The 24,829-nt window shown below is 27.1% G+C and overlaps 1 protein-coding gene across 2 annotated transcripts in view; it reads left to right on the plus strand.

Annotated features, from left to right (window-relative positions):
• The window catches only part of LOC129962914 (putative sodium-dependent multivitamin transporter), a 94,740-nt gene that overhangs the window by 21,628 nt on the left and 48,283 nt on the right, over nt 1–24,829 (plus strand). Inside the window, exon 1 of one of the 2 annotated variants that reach the window (XM_056076947.1) lies at nt 5,066–5,220. The exons of the other annotated variant lie outside the window; for it this stretch is intronic. The gene's annotated coding sequence lies outside the window, so the exon portion shown is untranslated. Of the gene's footprint in view, nt 1–5,065; nt 5,221–24,829 lie in introns of those variants that run through there. 2 annotated transcript variants of the gene reach the window in all.

Consider the following 24,829-nt stretch of genomic DNA (forward strand, 5'->3'; position numbering starts at 1 on the left):
TCGAGCCATATTTTGATGAATCTTAAAGTTCCAGATCTTTCTCCATCCTAAAAACCAATTTTTGGAATTTTGTCTGTTTGTCTGTGTATAAAATAATTCAAAAAGGCGTTGAGTTTGACGAATGAAATGCATGATTTGGTGTATGATCTCAATTCCGAATTTGTAGAAAATTTGAGCGAAGCCTTTTCACTGAAGTTTGTCTGCTTGATTGTCTGTGTACAAGTGAATATGATAATAGCTAAATGGAAAGAAGTAGATGGATACAAGATATGACATCGGAAATGTAACTTTGTTTCAAATTTTGAAACAAATCCGCCAAGGATTTTGATCATTTGTCTGCTTTTATATCCACATGCATGGGGATCCGATAATTGAAAAAAATGCATGAACCTAAATGAATTAAATTTAGTTAAAGTTATAACATATAATATGTAGATTTTTTTTTTGAAATTTTGAAATTTTGAATGAGATCTTCCAAGATTTCCCTGTACACTTTATACAAAAATTCAATTGCTTAATAATACGAGACAGTTCAAAAGTGCAACAATTTAGATAAATGAAAATTGATTAGTGATCTTGTTATAACAATTGTATCTCTTAGCCAGATTTTTTATTTCAATCGATCAAGAAAAGGATGTTCAAAGAGCACCCTTGGTTCGAAATCTGAAAATAAAAATCTGAGCGTTCATTCATGGCATTCACAATTTGTCCAAAGTCCAAAATTTTGTACAGAGGACGAGGGATAACATCTTTATTAAAGAGTACTTAGGAACTTCTTGGGGAAACCATTTCAGCTGGTTTGAAAGTATGTGTTCTCAACACTATAAATCTATTAAGAGTATCACTTATAAACTATTATCAAAAGTGTGCAGCACTTCTTTTCCCCCTTGAGCAGAGAGCGCCCTCTTGTGGCGTTTTACAGAAGACAAGCAGTTGGGTGGCAGACCTGCATCCTGAGGTCGACTTTTTCCCTAGACGCAACCCTTGCGCTAACGCCAAATGCTTTCGGTTGGAAACCGTGGAATCCCTTCACCATACTGTTTTCTTTAACCTGAGTTTCTATGCGTGGCTGTAAAAATAAATTTTTGTAAATTTTGTAGTGTAGCTGTGTTTGTGAAAATTAAAAATAGTGTATTTAAAATCGGGCAGTTCCTTAGAAAATCACAACACATCTATTATAGCTGTTGTTTTATAATATATCTAAACATTTTGGGTGGATATCAATAAAAATAATTTAAAATGAACTAAAATTATATATATATTTTTTCTTTTTGAATATTGCAATTTTAAAATTTTTTTTTGACTGTAGTGCTAAAGCATAACAGATGTAATTCATCTTTGTCCAATAATAAAAAATCAATCAATTAATGAAATAAGAATTATTATATTAATCCAGATTCATTGTTGGTGTGTTTTTCATTGATTTTCCCAATGAAAAATAATTGTTGTTTCTAAATTACAACATACATTTACATGTTTTGTTCTTAGACAACTTACATACAAAGAAATGTATGTCGCATTTTCATTGGGAAGATATTTCATTATTGTAATGATGTATATTGTAATGATGTACAGTGCCTTCTTTAAAAATTGTATTACAATATGATTAATATAATACCTTCAAAACCCTTTCTCGGTTTTAAATTCTAAGTGCTTATATGGGGGCCCTGAAAATCTGAGCATTCATATTATTCATTGCTTTGTTCAAAGTTTATATTTCTATGTCGGGGAAAGAGAACTTGCAGACTTATTTGTTTACTTACCAAGATTAAATTTCTTCTGAATGTATAATTTAAAATAACAAAAGTAAATTTGATTCATATTTATTCATTTGTCTGTATTTATAAGAGTATGCATTTATGCGCATATCTGAGATATCTTGGTAAATCTTTGGCATTTACAACCATGAAATTCGACAAACAGTCAACCATAACTGTCACTCAATGCCCCTCCTGCTCCGAAATTTAAAATTTCATGTTGAAAAAAATTGTGTTATAGTAATGCCTGTTTTTAATAACTGTAGAAAATAAATGAGTGAATCATCAAAGAGAGCAAATAATTACCAATACAATATCCACCCCTCGTGACCCGATTTTTTTGGACAAAAAGTCAGACCCTTTACAGAAAAAAAATCCCTTGTTTTGAATCCCAGCCTGAAGGTGATCCTTGAGAAAGTCTTCAGGCCAGAATCGTTTTTTACTTTTGGTTCTATTTTTATTCCTTTTTATTGGTTATGTTCACCTGTGTTTTAGTAGTAGCTGCATTAGCGCTTTCTAAATACAATTGTACGTTTTTAGTTTGATTTAGAAATAATTTTAGTTTTTTAGATTGTTTCAGAAATAGTTTTAAATTGGAATTTTCATAATGCTTATATTTTTGTTTATTTCTTTAGTCTTATTCTTTCACTGAGTTTGTCTCCTGATGAGTTAAAAGACTTCCGTGGCAGAAACTACAGGTCCAAGTGAAAAATTTTATTTTCTAGCTGATTTGGCAAAAAGACAAATTACGAAATAAAAAACTATGAAAATTGTTTTTTATATAAATTGAATTCTGTTAATAGTATCATTTGCAGGAAACTTTCAAGTTACATTGTTTTGCAGACTCTCTTCCTTTGCATCTTATATACATATTGAGTTATTTGGTTCGATTTTTATTATATGTAGTTCATGAGAGACTACAGATAATATAAATTGTAGTTTATGTAATCTATACTTATATAAAGCTCAATGTGTGTGTGTGTTGGCGCTCTACAGGCCGTTTGACCTACAGCTACCAAATTTGGTACATGTATACCTTGGAGGTCGGGAATATGCACCTGGGGTCCGTTTTTTGAATTTTTAATTAGAATTTTAATTATTAATTAAAAACTAACTTTCCCGCTAAAAAAATCTTCATTTTCCCCACCGCCAAATGAGTAAGGCTTCAGTTTTTTTCCAACACTAATGAGGCTAGAGTTAACATTTTTCGGCCGATTATTTCAAAAGATTCTGTTTATTTTCTTAATGTTTATTGCATTTAATCGATCTTTCAGATTCAATCTGAAGTACTTTTGAATTAAAATAAAACAGAATAAAAGAAATTAAAAATGTCTAATCTGCATAGCGTTACTCCAACTTGCGTAGAAAAATGTACGCATTTGCGTTACCGTAACTGGCGTTGAAAATTCACGCATGTGCATTGTGTTATGATTGTGGACAACGGATTCGGACTTAATTTAAATTATTTTTGTGTGCTTTTGTAGTTGTGTGCTTTTGTAATTAAATTGTATTTATGTTAGTTATATATTTTTTTGTATATGCTTATAGTTTTAAGTACATCGCTTTTTAAGTAGTTTATTTTAACCTGTTTTCGACCGATTTTTCTAAACGATTCTGTTTATTTTCTTAGTGTTTGATGCATTTAAAATTAAACATTGTTAATTAATCGATCTGCTCATGAAGAATCTGAGAAAATTTTATTGACAAATTCTTGAGATATTACATAAATTAGGATATATATTCTTTAGTGCCCATAAATTTTAAACGCTCAGTGACTCTGTTTTCAGTAATCATATTATAAAAAATGCTTTATTTCAGTAAAAAATATTATTATATTAATTGCAAATTCATCATTTCCACTTTAATTTAAAGCATAAATTCTACGGGAGCTAACAGAAACTTAGAGAGATACATATTACGTTATGACTGAAAGCCTTTATAATATTATGAGTGAATTATATGACTATCAAAATTTAAAGATTTAAAATATTTTGATGAAGAAGTTATTAAAGTAGGAATTGCATAAAATATTTAATTATTAAAATTTTATCGAACATTAAGATTGGCGAACCGGCTGGTCGCCAAAGGCGGCTAGTTATAAATAAACATGTAAAATATCATATATATGTAAGTATTATTTTATGTGAAGCAGAATGCAGCTTCGAAGACAGTGAAAAGACTTTTGACATTTTTATATTAATTTTAATACACCGGGAAAGCATAATTATTTACAAGCAGAGACGCGGACAAGGCACTCCCGCCGCAGCAAAGTACAAAAGCAGAAGTCGAAAAAGAACGAAATAAATTATCCCTCGTCTTATGTAACCTGAGATTTTGATAGGGAAAATATTTCTTCATAGTGCTAATATATTAATAAGATTCTGATGGGGATTTCTGGCGTATGTCAATCACAAGTAAGGAAACACAGGGATCTTTTAAAAAGAATATGCTTACTGGGCATTTTCCTATCTCTTCCAGCGGAGCGTGAGAATGTGTAAGCGTTTAGCCGATTCAGCAATTTCACAAAGCTATTCTTGAATTAATTAAGTAGAGAAATTGGAATTGGATCACAAAATAAGAGAATATTTTAGAATGAAGTTATTATGTGCTCGTTTTATCTAATATACTTATCATAAGAAATATACCAAGAAGAATTAACTTACTCTAAATCATCACTATTTCTAATAAAAGTATTTATGTAAATATTTAATTTAAACTCTCATTAATTAATAATCAGGATATCTTATCTTTTTTAAATTGATTCTTATAAATCATCATGATTTCTTATAAAAATATTTGTATAAATATTTAATTTAAACGTTCATTAATTAATAATCAGCAAATCTTATCTCTTTTAAACTGATTTTCCGGCTTTCCAAAATGTTGCTTGCTTTCAATACAAAATAATTACAGTTTAGATGTTACGCAATTGTTTATTTAAGAATCATTTGTTGGCGTCTTCATTATCAAATCTGCTGAAACGGCGAAGAAAAGGAGATTGATTGTGTATATTTCCCAACTACAGAGATCTATCAATGCACGTTGTGAATTTTCTTCCTTTAAAAAACTAAACATCGATTAATCGCTCTTATTCTAAGATCCGTGAATTTTTTTTTTTCATTGCGGCATCTCAAAAGGACCTTTGCACTCTTAGAACACATGTCAACACTAACAGAATTAATGAGAAAACCCATTTTCACAATTCTTTAAGCTTTTCTGATAAGCATTCAGCCGCCCAATTCTGAAATCATCTTCATCGACCCTGTTTATATTTGCTCAATGGATATTTCCAGGAAGTGCCGGTCTTGCATCTGTTGCGAATCAGGAACTTAGTAAAAAGTGCAAGGAACTTAAAATCTTTGATAAGGGCTAAGTTAAACTCTACTTGGGTCTACTTTATCAATTTTAAGAGACACTTTTCGAGATAAAGCATCTACTTCTTGGAATCCTTTGTAAGTGCAAGGTAAGGGTTTCTAATACCATATTAAAACCATAAGCATAAGAATAAATAAGTAATGACATATTTTCAAATCTAAGAAGTGGCCAGTTTTCATATTAAAATAAAGCTTTAAATTTACTAAATAATTTTAAAATGAACCTAATTAATTATTAAACATTTTGAAATTCAAGAAGATGAGGATAAATAATAAACTTTATTGAGAATGTAATAAATAATTTTATCTTAGTTTTGAAATTTCAGTTAAATTTTTTTCGTAAGCTAAGTAAGATTTTCCGAGTAGCAGGATATCTTGTAAAATATAATTTCTAATAAAAAGTAGATGTAAGGTTCTAAGTAATATTTTAAAATTTATGGTGATATTGACTTTAGAAAATGCCTTTTAATAATGCAAAATGTGACCTGAGGTCAAAATGTCGTTGGCAGCTTCCTTCAGATTTATGTATTTTCAGGATGCTATTTTCTAAAAGATGAATTTATAATGCCTTAAGTTTACTAAATTGCTGATTATTTCTCTATCTCACAAAGTTTTAAATCATAAATTCACAGTTTTGTGTTACTTTAGACAATTTTGGGCATGAGATTAAAGAATATTCAATTCCTCCCCTGCCTCTCAAAAAAAGGGAGGAGGGAGAGAGAGAGGTAATAAAGATTGAATGGCAAAGTGTGTAATTTTTAGCACAACTTTCTCTTCGAAGATTACATCTGATTATGTTGTAACTTTGTATTTAATTTATAGTTACATTATTTTTAATACGACTTTTAAAGTTCTTATGTCATTAAAAATGTTTTTCTTTAATAAAACATCATTTATTTTCTATACTCTATTCAAACTATTATTTACATTTAAATTTATACTTTTTTAATTAAAAAAATACTTTTTTTTTAATAATTCTGCAATGTAACATTAAAAATAATACTTTCGGAAGTGCAAATATATATTTTGAGAAATTCGAATATAATTTTAAAAATGTTTTTCTTTAATAAAACATCAGTTATTTTCTATACTCTATTCAATTATTTCCACTCCAATTCATACTTTTTTTAATCTAAAAGATTTTTTTTTTAAATTCTGCAATGTAACATTAGAAATAATTCTTTCAGGAGTCCAAATATATATTTTCAGAAATTCGAATGTAATTTTAAAGGGATTCCGGCAATTTGCCTCCCTTTCATTAATCTTTTTATCCTTGCTTCCTTGACAACTATAAAATAATTATTAACATCAATGTGGGAAAAATATTAAAGTATTAGTTTTGTTATTAAATTATAAATTACTAATAATTTAAGGTATAATCTGTAATTTAAAATAAGCTTACAAAGTTTTACGAAAATTCATTCATATGCAACTAAAAGAAATTCGTTAAAGAATTGTATTGATTTGCAAATTCAAGTCTTGTTTTAAATATTTTTTTTAAGAATATGTTTAAAAAATCTGCGTATTTTGGAGCTGTATTTTTAAAAATTAAGGAGATTCGGTGATGCAAAACATTTTGTTTTTCACTGCAAATTTACAAAGGATTCACACTTCTTCTCTTCTTCAGAGACCCATTAGTCCATTTGTGTGAAAGTTTTTAGCACAAATTTATTTTTATTGGATAAAAATTGTGCAAAATAATGGAAATTTATTTGCAAATTTGTGATTTTCTGAGGCTTGAGAAATAAATTGGGCTTTTTTTTTTAAAAAAATTATCTAAGAAATTCTCAATGCTAGTGTTCTCTGTTCGTCGGTTTATTTTGTGGAGAACAGTTTCTTTTAACTTCATAATTAGAATGCTTTGTTATTTATTGTAGTATTATATTATCTTATATTATGTTACGTTTCCTTGAATGTAATAATTTTTATTAGACCATGTACTGCCAATTTTTTTTGTTGAAATTTTTGTCCGGGCAAGTTATATTTATGCATAAAAAAATATGTAACAATATAATTATGTTCAAATTATGTTTTACTTTGAAAATATTTATTATTTTTGAAAAAAAAATGATATCGTTATAAAATGATCAACAAAATATTTCAATAAGAAACAAAAGACTATATATATATATATATATATATATATATATATATATATATATATATATATATATTTGTGTGTGTGTGTATGTGTGCTTGAAATTCCAAAATCCCCAAATGGGGGGCGTGGCCGCTAATTGGTTAATATAAGTGGATTCTGTGACCTTCCTAAGATCTGGATGTGAGCTCGTCACCATTAGACATTTAACCGCTCCGTAACTTTCAGGTGAGTGGGTCGACTTGGATTACGTACATTCGCATTTCAGAAATGAAATCGATGAAAACAATATTTTTTTGAGTTATTATTGTAAATATTGTAAAACAAGAAAAAAGACTGAAAAAATTTAATTAGAAAATGGAAAAAAAATTAATAATAATATTTTATTGTAAATAAATTCATGCATAATTTCATAATTAATATGAATCCAAAAATAAAAAACAGATATGCATAAGATATTTTGCTGATTTCCAAATGGTTTTTATTTTTATAATTGCATTTAATTTAGTTTTATGAGTTTCTTTTCTAATCACCTAAATTATCAGCAATGCAATATATTTATATGAATGGTTATTATACAAATACTTTAAAATAAATAATACGTTTTATCTTTTTTGAAGATTTCTTAATTTATTAAAAGCAGAGGAAAAATATCAATTTTTTAAAAAAATTATCCTGCTTTGTAACAAGATTTATCTTCGTGGCTGATATAATTCAAAAAGCTAAGAAAGTCTAAATTCAACTTTTTCCGATCAAATGTTTTTTAACCTGAATTACAAAACATCAGTTGTCATAATTATTAATTAAAAGCATTCTTATCAGATATATTTTATGAAACTCTTGTAATACTTCTAACTGATTACCCCCGAAATTTTGAAATTTTCATCAAATATTTTAATTGGCACCAAACATTTTAATGAATTCTATGTTCCATTTAAAATTACACCTATCGGCCATATTTAATTAAATATGACCGATTTGCATGAATGAACGAATTTCGATTGAATTTCGAGATATTAGGAAACTAAGGTGATTGTTTCAATGTTCCATTTGTTAAAAAAATGTTTATCAAAGAAATATTTGTAGATTTGGAGATTTTAATGATAAAAGCTACAACGATTTCATGCATCATTATTTTCCAATAACAATTGTCTTGATAAAATTCTACTCTTAAAAGTAAAGTTGCATAATTCATACTCATTTATAATGATCATTAATTTCTATTGTGTTTTTCAAAAAGTTACATCAGTTCAGAATGAAAAAGAAATGTTATATATTGTGTTATATCTTTACAGGAACAGATTTCATGTTTTTAAAAATTTATTGCAGCATTCGGAAAGGGCTTATCACTAATATAATATAATTTAAAACACCTTATCTATTAATGCGTCTGTTTCCTAAATTCGTAATTGTAAATATTTAAATCTTTCAGAAACATGTACTGCATTACGCTCGTATAAATAAATGACTAATATATTCCTATACTAATATATTATTATATTTATGTTCGCATTTACTTAACCTACATTTTAACATTTTTAGAAAAGTATAAGTTCATTTCAAAATTTTCGTTACAAGAAAACATAAATACAGTAATTTTATTATAGTTTCTTTATTGCACGATATTTATTTTTTGTTACTATATTACGGCATATTCATCTTCTATAAAGTTATCATTTTCCAAAAACTCAAAATGAATATCACCAATTTTAAACCTTTAAATATTTTTCATAAGTGGAAACATTTCCCATGCTGATATACAAAACAAAACACTTCAATAATGTCACATGATAATACTCGAAAGTTCTTGCTCTTGATTGGTAAATATTTTGACTTTATTCTTTTCATATATGAAATTTGGCTTTTATAATTTTGGAACTGAAAGAAGCTTATTTGTGTATTATTTGAAATTTTTGACCAAATTCATTTATAAACGCAGAGAAATCTGATTGATTTAAAATTTTGACCTTTAATAATAAAAATTATATCATGCCACAATAACTACCATATTAATTATTATTTATTTTATTAATTCTTATGGAATTAATAACTTCAATTATGGAAGTTATTCATCACTATATCAATACTTCCATAGTTTGCATAATTATCCATTATTGTAGAATTTTAAAACTTCCAAAGATTAAATTTAAGTAATAAAATCTTTATTAGAACCTTTATTCTAATGCACCAGAATACTCATGAAGATTAACGCGGCAGTATCTATATGTCCCGCCTTGAAAAAACAACCCACATTTTTCACAGTTGCCAATAAAATATCTTAGCTTTCCTTATTTCATATAAAAAATATTATCGAGAATTTATGTAAAAATTGATTATGTGACGAATTCTTTCCAACTTTTATTATATACAGAATATAGATACTGTTATATAATTAGTATGGAAGAACCATTTCACTGAAAAAAAAAACATTAAAAACACTAGTATTGATTTTTTTTTGCTACACCTGATATTTTAATATAGTTTTTTAATAGTTTAATTTTTTGCTATTTTTGAACGTTTTATATATATATATATATATATATATATATATATATATATATATATATATATATATATATATATATATATATATATATATATATATATATATATATAGGACTTTCACAAGTAGGGTTTATACAAAAACCGACTTTTTGAAAAACCGGTTTTCGAATTCGATATTTCCAAAAAAACCGGTTTTAGCCGGTTATTGAATTTTTGTCCAAAAAAAAATTGAATAGGGAAAAATAAAATATTTTTCCCTATTCTATTTTTTTTAATTTTATTTTAATATATATATAATAACAAAAAACGAAATCAATATCAAAGTCAAAATATAAATATCAAAATTAAAGATTATATATACATATATCTTACACAAAATAACGAAAACTCAAACAAATATTTCAAATAATATTTATATTACTTTCACTAATTTTAATTTCTCCTAAGAAAATAGGATTTTAAAAGACATAAAATATCCACTGAACGGTGGCTAAGTCTCGTTCTTATTTTGGAAACAAATATTGCCTGAAATTGGAAATACTCGTTCACTAGTTACTGAGTTTGACATCAAATTACAAATCTAAGTTTTATGTTCTTTTATTCGTTTGTTCAAATAATGAAAATTCAGCTTTCAGTGTCTTTGGATTTGTAAGTTGTTCTTCGGAGTCTTCAAGAAGCTAAACAATTATATTATTTCCGACAATTATTTTATGAACTGCTTTCAAATGATTATGTAGATTGCTCGTAAATGATCCTTTACAGCTCAACATTTTATTACAATGATTTCAGATTGCCTTGTCTATCCCGAACTTTTTGAAACTATCCCAAACTTCCGACTTACTCATTTTTATCTAAAAATGAAATTAAAGTTATTGAATAAATATTTTTGACGTTTATTTTACAATTTTATTATTTTAACTATTAATATTAATGCAATTTAAAATAATCTAATCTACACATTTTCTAGGAATTTTGAAAAAAAAAAAAAACTTTTTTATCTAATTCCGATGCTTGCTTAAGACATAATTTATGTTAAAATGTCGCAAAAAAAAAAAAAAAAATATGGAATATTTCAACACCTTGTGTTTTATTTAAAATTCCATTAAACAAAAGCCAGAACTTCTTATTTTACACTAATTTTTGATAGAAGAAATTTATATAATAAAATTTAAATTTTAAAATGTAAAATAAAAAATATAAACATAAAAATTAAACATACTTAATAGTTACATTATTTTTACCAAATATAACAACTTTATATTTTGGTTTCCAGTTTTCACCTTCATAATATTAAGCAAAAATGTCGTGACTCGAGACGGATCGGATTCTGAGACCACAATTCGACAATTCAATTTCATCAAGGGGTGAGACGCGAAACGATGAGCACATTTGACCTTGGATTTCTCGTATTAGATACTTTTTTAGTTCTATTTTTTTTCAGGTGTATGTGAGTGTTATGTCATATCTGACAGCATTTTATTGTAACTGAATATTTCGTATTGATATGCTTAGTTCAAGTGGTGTAAAAAACCTTTCAGGAGTGGTACGAAGAAAATTTTATATGATATCATTAAAATCTGTGATTAAGAAGCAGAAAAAGGGGAATTATTTATTCCTTTCACACGTTCTTCGAAACGAGCCAGTCAAATTGCTGACGTTTCTATTAGCACCGACTTCATACCGATAGACAAAACATCCGACGAGAAGTAAGAGATGAACTTTATCAAACTTTTGTTTCACCTAGAAAAAAAAGTGAAAAGGGATGTTCATGAAAAACATAAATTGACGAATTCGAGGCTCAACTGTGCAGTGCCCAAGCACTGGCCAACGCAACTTGCAACGTTGAAAAAATGTGTTTGCTGCCCGTTGCATAGAATGAATAGCAAATCAAATAAGTTCAAATTAATTTTTACATAATAATATGAATTCTTAAAGCCGGTTTTCTTAATTTAAAAACTGGTTTTCGAATGTGACAAATTTACTTTAAAAAACCGGTTTTTTAAAACCGGCTTTGAAAACCGTCAAACCCTATTCAAAAGCATGATCTTTTTCCTCTTCTTTTACCTTGTATTTCAGAATGAAATTCCAAAAACACGACCATTTCAATTCAAAAATAAAAATAGCTTTTGAGATATTTGTTGTATTTGATTTGATTACGTTGATTATATGATTTGCTCACATCCTTTTAGCAATTTTGAACCTACTTTTGAAAGAACTGTTAATCCGATGCTACTTTCCAGTGCTATTTCAGAAGTATTAAACTTCTTAATAGTTTTAATGAATTCAACTTTAATATTATTGGTTTATCTTCTTTGAACTTATTTTGAAATTTGGAATAATAAACTTCCACTAACCATAAAGAAGATTGTGTATCTCTGAATATTGGCTCTCTTCAAGCCAGGCAGTTTAACTAGAGCCACCATATTTGGCACAAATGTATCTTGAGGGATGGGAATGTGCATCTCAACGGTATTTTTTTTCAAAATTCAATCTGAGTTCTGTTAATCACAAATTAAACGAAATTTTTGTGTTTTTCCATGATTTCTACCGAAAATATTGTTACACAAAACTGAGCTTTGAACTACTGTAAAGTTTTTAAAAAATATGAAGTTTAAAATATATTTCCAGGCGTTGAAGTTTCCAATGGCTCTATGATATCTAGAGATGACTTCATTGGGTAGGTTCATGTATCTAATAAGCAGAGTAGGGGCAAGTTATTAAAATAACATGGATTTAATGTCTCACAATTTTGATGCTTGAAGTTATTTCATCGAGTGAATCATGAACAACAATATTCTACGTAAAAGATTTAATTTCAAGAAATATTCAAGGAAAAGCAACTGGCCATCGAAAGCGGTTGTCATAAATATTAATATATTGCTTGTGTTACTTATTTGCATTCTCCTTTTGACTGATATCAAGTCATTTTCATATTAATGTAATTCATATTTTATTGTTTCAATTTCAAAATTAATAAGAATTTTTTAAAGTAATTCAATATTTAATACGAATAATTTAATTTCAATGTTAATTCAAAATTTTTATGTTATTTCTCGCATTTTTTAATTCATATTCTGTTATTTCTATTCAGCTACGAATAAAAACCCTAAAAAGATTTTAAAAAAGTATTTTCTTCAAAAATAAATATTATCTCAACACATTTGAGAAAAAACATCGTGTATAAAAATTATTGAATCGTTTACGAATATATTGAATGGAAAATAGATGTCACATGTTTTACATTTTCATTTTTTCAAAATTTGAGCTTTATATATTAATATGAAAATTTTAAACATTGAAGTCTTTACTAAGTTTGAAATTAAATTTTTTAAGGTGAATTATTTATTTTTTCTTTCTAATTCAATGTAACAAATAAACAAGCAAGCATGAAAAAAGACCCAGTTTAATAAGTTCCGTATTATAAAAAAATACTCAGGAACATTGTAACTAATCTTTTTTTTTCCTGATATACAAAATGATAAATGAATCCTTATATGCAACCTGATAGCTTTCATAATTAGTTATAAATGATAATAATTTCCTAATTACTAAAATGACTCAGGACTCAGTGTAATATCAGGATTTTCGAATATATTATAATGCTAATAGTTGAGTGGTAAAATTGAATAATAATTGTTATCACATTAAGCAATTTCAACTTTCCGTTAAAAAACAATAGTGAAACATAAGGCTTTCATTAAAGATAAGTTCAACAAACTTCCGTATGGGAAACAGCAATTATTTTCTCACGCAAAAGGTAAATTGAGAAAACAGACCAATTATATATCATTATAATTTCCCTAAATTGCTATTGCTTGCAAATTAGTATATTGTGTCATCAGCTACCAGATGATAACTTTTTTTTAAAAATTTCCATTATTGTTGCGTTAAACTTCCCGAATTGTTAAAAGATGGAACATTGTATTTTAAAAAATTTTTAAACATTGTATTTTATGTGAAACTTTTTATAAAAAAATATTTCCATAATCCAGGGAAAAAAGAATTATTATCATAGCTATCGATCCATGAATATCTCATTTAAATCTTCAAACCTTTTAGCAAAAGAAATCTGCATTAAATGACACGAAAAACAGAGATAAAATCTCAATTCGTAACGGTTCTGACACTTTTAAATCTGATATTCTATTTTCCTTATCAGTTTTATCATTTGCTCCTTCCAATGGGTTTGTCTCTTTGATAAATATTAAAATTTTAAGTAATTAATATTACTATGAGACATTGTCTTTGCATTTCTCATTTTATTGTCAATAATAAATTTATTTTAACTTGTAGTAGCAAAGATTGCATGATACACGTATGTGCTTGATTCTGTGTATATTTTGTTTGTCATTCATACTATCTTTACTTATTTTACTAACCGCTTTTGACTACCACTATTTTATTTGAGATATTGGCTGTGTTTAGTTTATTTAAATTTATTATGCACAATTTGTTGTTTGTGATTTCCTCAACCAAGAGTTTTTAAGTATCAGACATTCAAGCTTATTGGCTCAAAGTTCTTATATTTGTTCTGCTTATCGAGTTCATGTATCTTTCTTATAAAATTATGTCAAATGGCATCATGGTGCCATTAAAAACCTTAAGCGCCCACTAAATGTGTTTCACATTTCTCGTTACCTTTTATGGCAATATATTTTTACTTACTGATTTCTCATGTAAATTGTGCAGAAAATAAGCTGATTATTTCTTCCCTAACTTCAGCAATAGAAGTAGAATGTGCGTGAAGATATATTTGATGAAGCAATGAAAATAGTTTGATTTTCACTTCAACTATGGAATCTGTTTTTGAAAACTGTGTAAAATAATTATATTTATTTTAAAAAAATTCTAAATTATTTGGCATGATAAATTATTTGCCTAATTATTTTATATCAATTTATTCGCCCATGCAAATAATTGACATAAATGTTAATTTAAAAGACTAATTTTTAATCTAATTTAGATTTTTTTTAAAAAAATTTTAAACTGCGTAAAATGTTACTTTTATCGTTTTATATTTCCTCAAGTTATGACCAAATTCAAAATTTCGTCAAATGTTTGGCTTATTACAATTCTTATTAAAATTTTTGAAAATGCTCCAAGGTGTAGATTACGATTTCACGTAGGTTATCTTTGTCAAATTTGGAAAGTCTAGACCTATTTGCCTGTTTTCAAGAGTATCCATACACACACAGGCACAAATTATCCTTTATTATCTGTAGGGATAAAAATATCCACCTGTTTGTACAAATAACTGGGAATCATTCCAGAAATTTTTTTCTAATATGAAGCTAAAAATATAATAATACAAGGCCCCTGAACGAATAGATAACAAAAATATTTTTATGCTTAAAAATCCCATATGATTAATAATGAATATTCCTCATCGTCGGAAGTGGATTACACCATGCATTTTCGAATTTTTTTTTTATCTAGTTCTTAGGTACACAATGTCGACAGCTGCAAAATCAAATGCTATTTGCCAATGTGACTTACAGAAAAATACCACCGAATGTTTATCTATGAGTTTTATTAAAGCAATTGTGTTTTAGTCAAAAGATCGCTATTGGAATGAGTTGAAGCAGCCCATTCTATTGCAATTGATTAAGTTAAACTTGCATGCTAAGATTCATTTTAATAAAAATATTTATTCAAAATTTTACTACAGTCAAACATTTGAATAATACTATTTTCTTACTAAGGTGTATGTACACACTTGAAACTTCGAAAATCGTTCAAAATATCGAATATTTTTTTTTATTGCTTACTAATGTTCTCTGATCCTTTAGCTTTCAAACGATACCAAGATGTTGCCAATATTCGAAATATTTCTCGAGTTATAATTATTTTTCTTGAGGTGCTTTCATTAAAAACTCTAGTTACGGTGTTTTTAAAACTCATTTTATGAAGAATGATATTTTTCCACTATGTTGCTTCATTCAAACAATCATAACTCAACAAGAAATGAACCAAATGCAGTTATTTATATATAAAAATAATTTGTATGAAATAGCAAATGTTTTGTGCCTCAATCAAAGTTATATTTATAGAAATAAATTTTTAATAGCTGTTTAAAAGTTAAAATGACAGAAAAAATCTCGCTTTTTCTATTCATCGTTGATGAAAAAATTGTTTAAAAAAAACGATATATTTTTATAACTTGTTTGAGGCAGATAACATGAAGACTAATATTAGGCATAATTTCCAACTAGAATTGTGTGTCTGTACAAATTAGAATTTAAGATATCATGTTTCAAAAAATAGGCTAATTAGCTCATTAAATATTATTTAATTAATTAATAATTAGTGTAATATGGTTTTTTCTCACTGAAATGAGTTTAAACATATATTAATAACCTACTGTGAAAAAACTAGATTTTTAAAGTTAAAAATTTTTAAAAAAATCTTCAAGTGTGTACGTACACCTTAAAGATGCTCGGATTAAATTTCATAATCTGCAAAAAAATCTAGAGAATTTGTTGTTTTTAGTAAAGAAATTTAGAACTTATCAAATTATATTTCATTTATATGTATTAATTCCAAGACAATTTGCATATTTAATATGAGTTACATTTAATATATTATATTATATTTATTATTCTCAGTATTAGGCATTGAGAATTATGATTCCACTTTTTCTAAAAAAAAATTAATCATGGTGTATTTCCCATTTCAATAATTTTTTTTATTTTATTCACATGTTAGAGATTTATCTTAATAAAAAATGTTTATTTAAAATTTTATTTCGTTTTTTTTTTAATTTCTTAACTTTGTGAAAATATATTTATTTATTTTTTATTATGATTATCATGAAAAAAAAAAGGATTTAAGAAATAAATATCTTGAAAAATTAATCATAATTATTTGCTAATCATTTCTTTACGTGCAAATAAAAACATTAATTAATTTGGTAGATTATATTGAAATAATAAAGTTTAATAATACTTAAATAAATCTGTCATTTAAAATTATTATTACATAATACCTATCAAGTAAAATATAAAATAAGATATTAAATGAATAATTAACATTAATAATAATAATAAATATATTATAAGTAAAAATTAATCCGATTTTAATTATTTTAAATAGTGGTTTTAATTTCCATATAGGTACAATACAATGTTGTCCTAATATTTTACAGTTCGTAAAACTGTATTTTTTAACATGTATTTATATGGCAACTAAGCTAATAATATTTTTCGAACGACCAACCTACTTACGAATTCCCTCAGCGTAGTAGCCATAGACAGTAGCCAAGTCAGATAAATCAGAAATTCGCTTATTCACCATTGCTCAGGTTTCTAATTGAAAACAAAGGACATAATTGAGCAAATTTTGTGGTTTTTGCTGCTACTTTAAAATCAACCACTTTCACTGTTGAAAGTTAACATGCGATGATTCCTTATCAAGAGGAACAATCAATTAGGATATAATTAAATAGCAAAATACCTCTCCTTGACATTTTAAAGAGGAAGGCATGACGGAAATCCCCATAAAAACAGCATGCACGGAAGAACCTTTGATGGAAAGTAGTACAGATCTTAGCGGGAAAAAAATCGTTTTTATTCGACCGCAAATGCTCTATGTTGAAACTTTCTTAGATTCTTTTTCTATTTTATCATCTGTAGCTAAACTAGTATGCAAATGACACGCCTTACCTTGAGGCCAATTTATGATTCGTTAACTGCGCTGTATTGCATGAATATGTCATACATATAATGGCTTTTCTTAATTTAAATCCTAATTTCTTTACTTTTATCTTAAATTAGTCTATGTTACTTTATTCTAAAATTATCTCTAATTTCCCGATCCGAATCCCTCTTTTCTATTTAGTTATATCTAACACATGCTCTAAAAACTGATGACTATTGCAATTTCTTACATTCTGAACGAAGGGATAAAAATTCCCTAGCACCCATAACATTCATTTCAAAGATATCTAAAGTTCCTTTTAATGTCAAAGAAATCCATAAAAGAATCTCCTAGTGTTTGTTTGTTTCTTATGGCACTTGCCACTGACAAGCCCACTGTTACGAAGACAGCGATTTAAGCCTGAGGGGGACGTCTCTTATTTTTTTTTATAGCAGCGCCAACTAGGGCCAAGAGTACGACTTTGCCACTCACGCATCACTCATTCGCTTGCACAACCCCTTTTTACAGGAGGGCACATTCACACATCTCACAGATAGAACAACAGAAGAACAACCATGCCCAAACCGGGACTCGAACCCGGGACGCCCAGATCACGGGGAAGACGCGCTACCCCTATGCCAGGACGCCGGCGAATCTCCTAGTAATACCACTCAGGGAAAAATTTCTTTCACTTTTGCTCTTGTGTCTCGATGTAGACATACACATTTCATTATCATCGATCTTTCCCATGTACAATATATATTAATTAGTACATAGTTATTTAGATAAATTTTGCTACTGTTTCATTTTGATGATGCACGCGTAGAAAACAGTGATTTATATAAAATTGAAATTGTATATTAGCTTCGTTTTGCTTTTGCATATTTCATTTCATTTTATTTCTTTCGAGCTTGTAAAAATAATTTTTACTCAATTTTTTTTACTTACCTCCTGAAGGATTAAAGTTCTTAAACTTAGCATATCTATATATTCATACCTAATGACTGTATAATATTTAAGAATTAAATTAATTAATTAATTAAATTAATTTTTATGAAGAATTTTTAGAACATAACCGTTTGTTAATTGTATAATTACGATTGAAATATAATTCCACATGGGAAACGTCATTATGTAGTGATTCTGTTAAAAATTAATTAGTTTGCAATATTTAAATTACTTATTTGCTTCGAATAAAAAATAACAGTTTGATTTTTCTGAATTTTTTAAATTTCTTACAAACTAAAAATCTGCAATTTCTCCAGAAATAATTATACATTACAAAATAATGATATTAATTTGGAAGATATAAAAGATCAATGAAGAATTCCTGTTTATGAACTATGCCCCTTAGAAGTCTTGTATCTATGGGTATATATTCAATACGATCGGCATTTGTTAAATAGAATTCGACAAAATGGGATTTGATATTATAAGCAGTTTTAATGGTAAACTGATTAATTTTGAATCGTTATTAATATAATCCGATATTTTTCATTTAATATTTTAATATAAAACTATTTTTGAAAAAAATGTTGATTTCTATTCTGCTGTATTATTTTTAGAAATTAAAACTACTTCGTCTATTACGGTTTTTCATACCATATGCTATTCTCATTATTTCCGAGCTAAACAACATTTTTAGTGTAATACCATCGTTAAAAAATCTTGAATAAAAAATGGCGTCACCCCGTTTTGGTTAGTGATACGTTGAATATTTCTATCAATTGAAAAAAGTCACGAGAGTTTGAATCCATAATTTTGAAATGAGTCATTTTTAAAAGATAGGTATTTCTTTAATCTGAGATATTTAATCTCAAAATTTCAGGTGAATTCATTACTATATCTGAAAACATCTTTGGCCAAAGATGGCGGTACTTTAATACGGTTTGTGGTTTTACACATGTTTCCACACCTTATGTTGAATAAGGTCACGAGAGTTCGAGTACGTAACTTCGAATGGAGTCACTTTTTAACAACTGATATTTGTTTTAATTATTCGTTTTCGAAACGTTGGATAATTTACATTGTTGTTTCATAAAGCAAATAACGCAACATTTTTTTTTTTTTCAAATTTCGGACCGGGTCAGTGCTTGTTTTTTATTTCTTGTTTCTGTTGATAAGGTAAAATACAAGGTACACACCATTCAGTTCATTTTTATTCAAAGAGCATGGATCAGTAAGTGGGTTTTATCTCAAAAGAGTCGAACGCACAAGAAATTAAACACTCGTGAGTATATTGAATTTTTTTTGTAGACGCAAACGTGTAGTATTTGTTTTTCTTCGATTGAAGTTATTTCTCTTTTTTCTTCCTTTTCAATAATGCGTGTAATAATTACAAATGCTGAAGAAAGTAATTCATGAAAATATTAAAATTTGTAAAGAAATTTAAATGTAAATAAATCATAACTTTTTAAATTTATTCAAAAGTCAATCTCATTTTTTTAAAAATTTCAAGGCAGTTATTGGTTTAAATTTTCAGAAAATAAATCAAAATATATTATTTCAATTATATTTTTCGCTTAAAAATAAATCCGAATTAATTTTTTTTGAAGTTATTTATCTCTTAGATTTAAAAATAATTATTATCAATTATTTATAATTAGAAATCTATTCCAAACGCAAACATAAATTTCAAATTTTTTTGTTAAAAGTTAGTTTTAGATGTAAATTATAATGTTCAATGAATTAAATATTTAATTATAATGAATATAAAATTCGTTAGATGTTATACAGATTTTTGCGCAGCTATGTTTAAGTATCAAATAATTATTTAAAAGATTTTTCCTACTTTGAAAAGGAATTATAAAGAATGATATGAAAAGATTTCAGAAGTATGTTTTCTTCTTAAGCATAAATCCGAATAATTTTTTAGATGATTTAATCTCTTTAATTTAAAATATTTATATTAATACTATTTATAGTTCGAAATTAATTCCAAATGCAAATATATCATTTTTTTTTGTTAAAAGTTAATTTTAGGTGTTAATTATAATGTTCAATTAATTAAACACTAAATTATAATGATTATAAAATTCGGTAGATATTACTCAGATATGTGTATAAATATGCAGAAATACTAAATAATTTTTAGATTACTCTTGAAACTTTGAAAATAAATTATAAAGACTGATAAAACAAGATTTTTCTAAATCCTCTAAATATTAATTGAAAATAATTAAATTTTCATTTAGAATTAATTTTTAAAAATTTAAAAGTTTTAAGTACTTTAAAACTTATATTATTGTCTGTAAATTTCTTTATATCCTTATTTTGACAAGTTTCCTTTTTTCGAATGCCTATTATAGCTTCTATTTTAAATCTGAATATCTAAACGAATCTATATTTTCATCGAAATATTCTTTTTTGGCTTTTAAATCAAGAGTGTTAAGAAGTATTCAAAATTTCTTCTTTGGGAATTCTATTATTTCTTATGTAAAACTATCAGAAAATTATAATTTAAATTAATATCAATGATTAAAAATTTATCATCCATGATCTATGAGTATTGTGAATTTAAAAAAAAAAAAAAATGAAGGTACATTTTTCTACTTAATATAAGACTCTGGAATTTATTATTTTCAATACGTAAGTAAAACATTCTAAAGTTTCTTGCCGTTTATTGTTATTATGAACTTCATTGAAGGTAATGGAAAGGGAATTGAATAGAATAATTAAATGGTACTAGACAGAATGGTCACTTTTGGGGACAACCCCTTCCCTAAAGTGACTATCCCCTCCCCATAAATGAACACATTTTTAAGAACAATTTTTAATTTTGGGAATTAATTATTTTGATAATTTATAACATATTCCAATTAAAACATATGAACGAAAGAAGCTGTTGAGCAAGCAGTTGGAAACCAGCTTTATTTAAAAGATACACTGTAAATGAATCAATATCGACACAATTTTAGGATTGAATAATCACATATTTGTATAACAGTATTATGCTCAGATAATTACGATTATTTAACAGAATAACTGGTTTTAATACAATAATTCAACACAAATATCATTCCAACGGTGAAATGTTCAGGTTCCCTACTTCCTTATTCATCGAAGATTTGAGTAATGTGTTTTAACAAGTTATTTTTTGAAGTCAAATACATAATTTGTGTGCATATAAGGATTAAAAGAAGATACAAGGACATTGATTTTAAGAGAAAAATCGAATAAAGGTCATAGCAGTGGGCGAGGTCATGAGTCAATTGGAAAAACTTTAAGCTTCACCAGATTTTAATTTGAATAATTTTACAACAGGAAAACTCCAGTTGTTGAGTTAAGCATTTTGTTGTCTCAGACGGTGCAAATTATGAAGCATCTCTTTTATTAAGCAAGTTAATTTTATTTCCATTTGAACGCATTTTTACTTTACAACATGTTAATAATTTACTTTAAGTAGTTTTTTTATTTTAATTATATTGTGAAATGCATTTTTAAATTTTTATTTATTTATTGTAACTCATAACTTTGACACATCTATACTCTTTCCCAATTCGTACAATGCATTTTTAACTTAACAGCATGTTAATGATTTATTTTAAATAATTTTTTATATTAATATAACTTTGTGGAAATGCCTATTTTTATTTATTTATAGTAATTCATAATTGTGTTTCATAAATATTCGTAAACAATATTATTTAAGTAAACTCGGTGTTTACTAATACTGTAATAGCTGAATGAACATACTGAGATAAATAAGAACCTGAACAAATTATACTTGAAAAAATATTTATATTGTCCACATATTTTTTTGTTAATTCATAAAATTTGTATATTTTTCAAATTTTTTTACTAGACTAATAACATCTATTTAATCGATCTTCTTACGGAATTCTTAGCTCAACAGGGAACCAACAGCTTTTGCCCAATCTGCATAGCACCGGAAATACGTGAAAATCCACTAAAAGGCGAAACAAATACATTACATTGAATGAATAAATGCTTTGTACGCTAAAGTTGCTTCCTATTCACTTTAAAGAATTTTTCCCATATAGACCTTGGAAACGCAGTTTGTAGCACGTAATTTCACTGAATAATAGACAGATTTATGAAGTAATTGTTTTTGATCGAAACGTTTCGGAATTCAGCGATCTTATATTTTATTGAATTGTTGGATTTGCCTTTATGCATATAAAACGTTCTATTGTTTTAAGCTTTACGAATAATTTAAATAGAGTAACGATTTACAAGCAAAAATAAAAAAAAGGGAAGTGAATTTTAAAATGTTATTTAACTTATTTCATTTCATCTGTACAATTAATGATTATTTGGATGTCATTATGCAATTAGAATCTAATTCAATCGAGTATATTTTTCAAATGCAGCTAATTTCGAGAAGAATAACAGCAAAAATTGCAAATGCTGCTTCGCTTTAGCTTAATTATTGTATTGTGAGTAAGTTGTTGTAAATTTACGAAATGAATATTTTGCTTCTTTTGCATAACAAATTACATTTAGGTACATTTTAAAATAATGTACATGAAATTGCTCACTTTAATTGATTCATGATTGCATAATTTGATTGATTTATTTCTCAGAACTCATTACACGTTTCTGTTTTTATTTCGAATCAATTGTATCGTTTTACATGAGTATTTCATACATAGAAAGCGGGAATACTGAATTATTTTTTAGATTAATTTTTTATTTAGAGTCCTCCATAGAGACAGAATTGATCTTAATTTTATATTTTGTACTGATTTAAAATAATCCTATAATTGTTTCCTTTTTCCAGTACTATAAACCTAAATATTTAGAATAAGAATCTCTTATCAAAATTTGTTGGACATTAGAATAAAACATGAAATTAAATTTGCACATCTGCATAGTTTTATTTGTATAGAAAATTTTAGAATTAAATTAAATTAAACTATATTTACCAATTTCTCTTTACACGATTTTTTTAATGAAAACCGTAAAATATTTATTTTGATGGAAAAATTTTTTTAAGCCATATTTAGCAACTTATTAACTTTACACGATTTTTTAATGAACACCGTAAAAAATTTAGTTTAATTTATTATATATATTTTGGTGGAAAAAAGCAATAATTTTTTACTTTAATCGAGGAAAGGTAGTTAATTTTTATTGGCAATTAATAAGAAATTGTTATTATCAAATATGTTTGAACACACTTGTCTTTATTTTAAGTCTCATGTTCGGATATGTTTAATGCGACGTAATGTATTTTAGAAATATTTTTAACATGCTATATTGGAATTTCAAAGCCATCATTGAATATAACATTGCAAATAAATAACCAGGGAACTGGTCCGAGACATTCTCGCATATTTTCTCTAATAAAAATGTTATTCTTGGGCCCATCCTTTCATAAAATTGTGAGTCATGAAAATGAGTTTAAACTCGATTATCAAAATTTTATTTTTGAAGTCGCGACATGAAAGTTGTGTATTTCGTAGTATTGTACAAAAAAATCGGTATTGTACAGAAAGTCATACCAATGACGTTTTATGAATTGCATATCATTGACAAACAAAAGGTAGGGAGGATCCTATTAACGTGTGGTATTTGGCTATCTGTTTTGGCTGTTAATCATTGGAATGAGGTTAATACAAGCACCAAACACTGGGCTTATGCTTTGAACGTTTTGTTGTTGTTTCTAATGGCATTTGTCATAGATAAGTCCACTGACTTTAGAAGTCAGTGATTTTCAGCCAAAGATGCGTCTCTTTTTTTTTTGTCTCTTTTTTTTTTTTTTTTTCATTAGCGCCATCTAAGGCCAAGAGTACGACTTAGCTACACACACTTCACAACCCATTTTACAGGGCGGACATTCACTCATCCACAGATAGTAATTTAGACCTGAATCAGGGAACGATCACCCCTGATCCAGTACCCCCAGTTGTATTACTCTCGATATGAGAACTTTGTGGCCATGACAGATTTATACGTGCGGCAGCTACACACACACGGAGAGGCTTCGGCCGGCGGGGCTCGAACTCGCAGCCCTAGGGATGCGCATCCAACCCCCCTACCAATAGGGTATCCCGGCCCTTTTTGGACGTTTTTCTTTCTGCCGATTGAAACCAAAATGTGACATTGAACTATAGCGGTAGTCGGAAGATCACATCCCAAATTTTATTCATTTATATACCAAACTTTATTTATACGAATTAAAAAAAATAATTCAAAACTAATTTTAGTCTTTGCAGTTTTGAATAATCGAGTTTCGATACATGGAAAAGTACAGAAGGCCAGATCGTCAATCCCTTGGCAGATTTGGCTCAAAATTTTATACAGGTGTACAATTTCAATGTTAAATCTGTGTAAAAATTTCGGTACTTTTCTTATTATACCTGCTCAAATCTCGCCAAGCAGACTTTTTGGCGGCAGTGCACAGTACCGGAGCAAATCACACCAATCACAAGGTTACCAGCGGCGATATTCCGTTTGGCGTTGGTTGCATCATTATTGGTGCTTGCTCTGGTATA

This window comes from Argiope bruennichi, chromosome 1 (assembly GCF_947563725.1).
Source record: "Argiope bruennichi chromosome 1, qqArgBrue1.1, whole genome shotgun sequence".
In the NCBI taxonomy this organism is placed as follows: domain Eukaryota; kingdom Metazoa; phylum Arthropoda; class Arachnida; order Araneae; family Araneidae; genus Argiope; species Argiope bruennichi.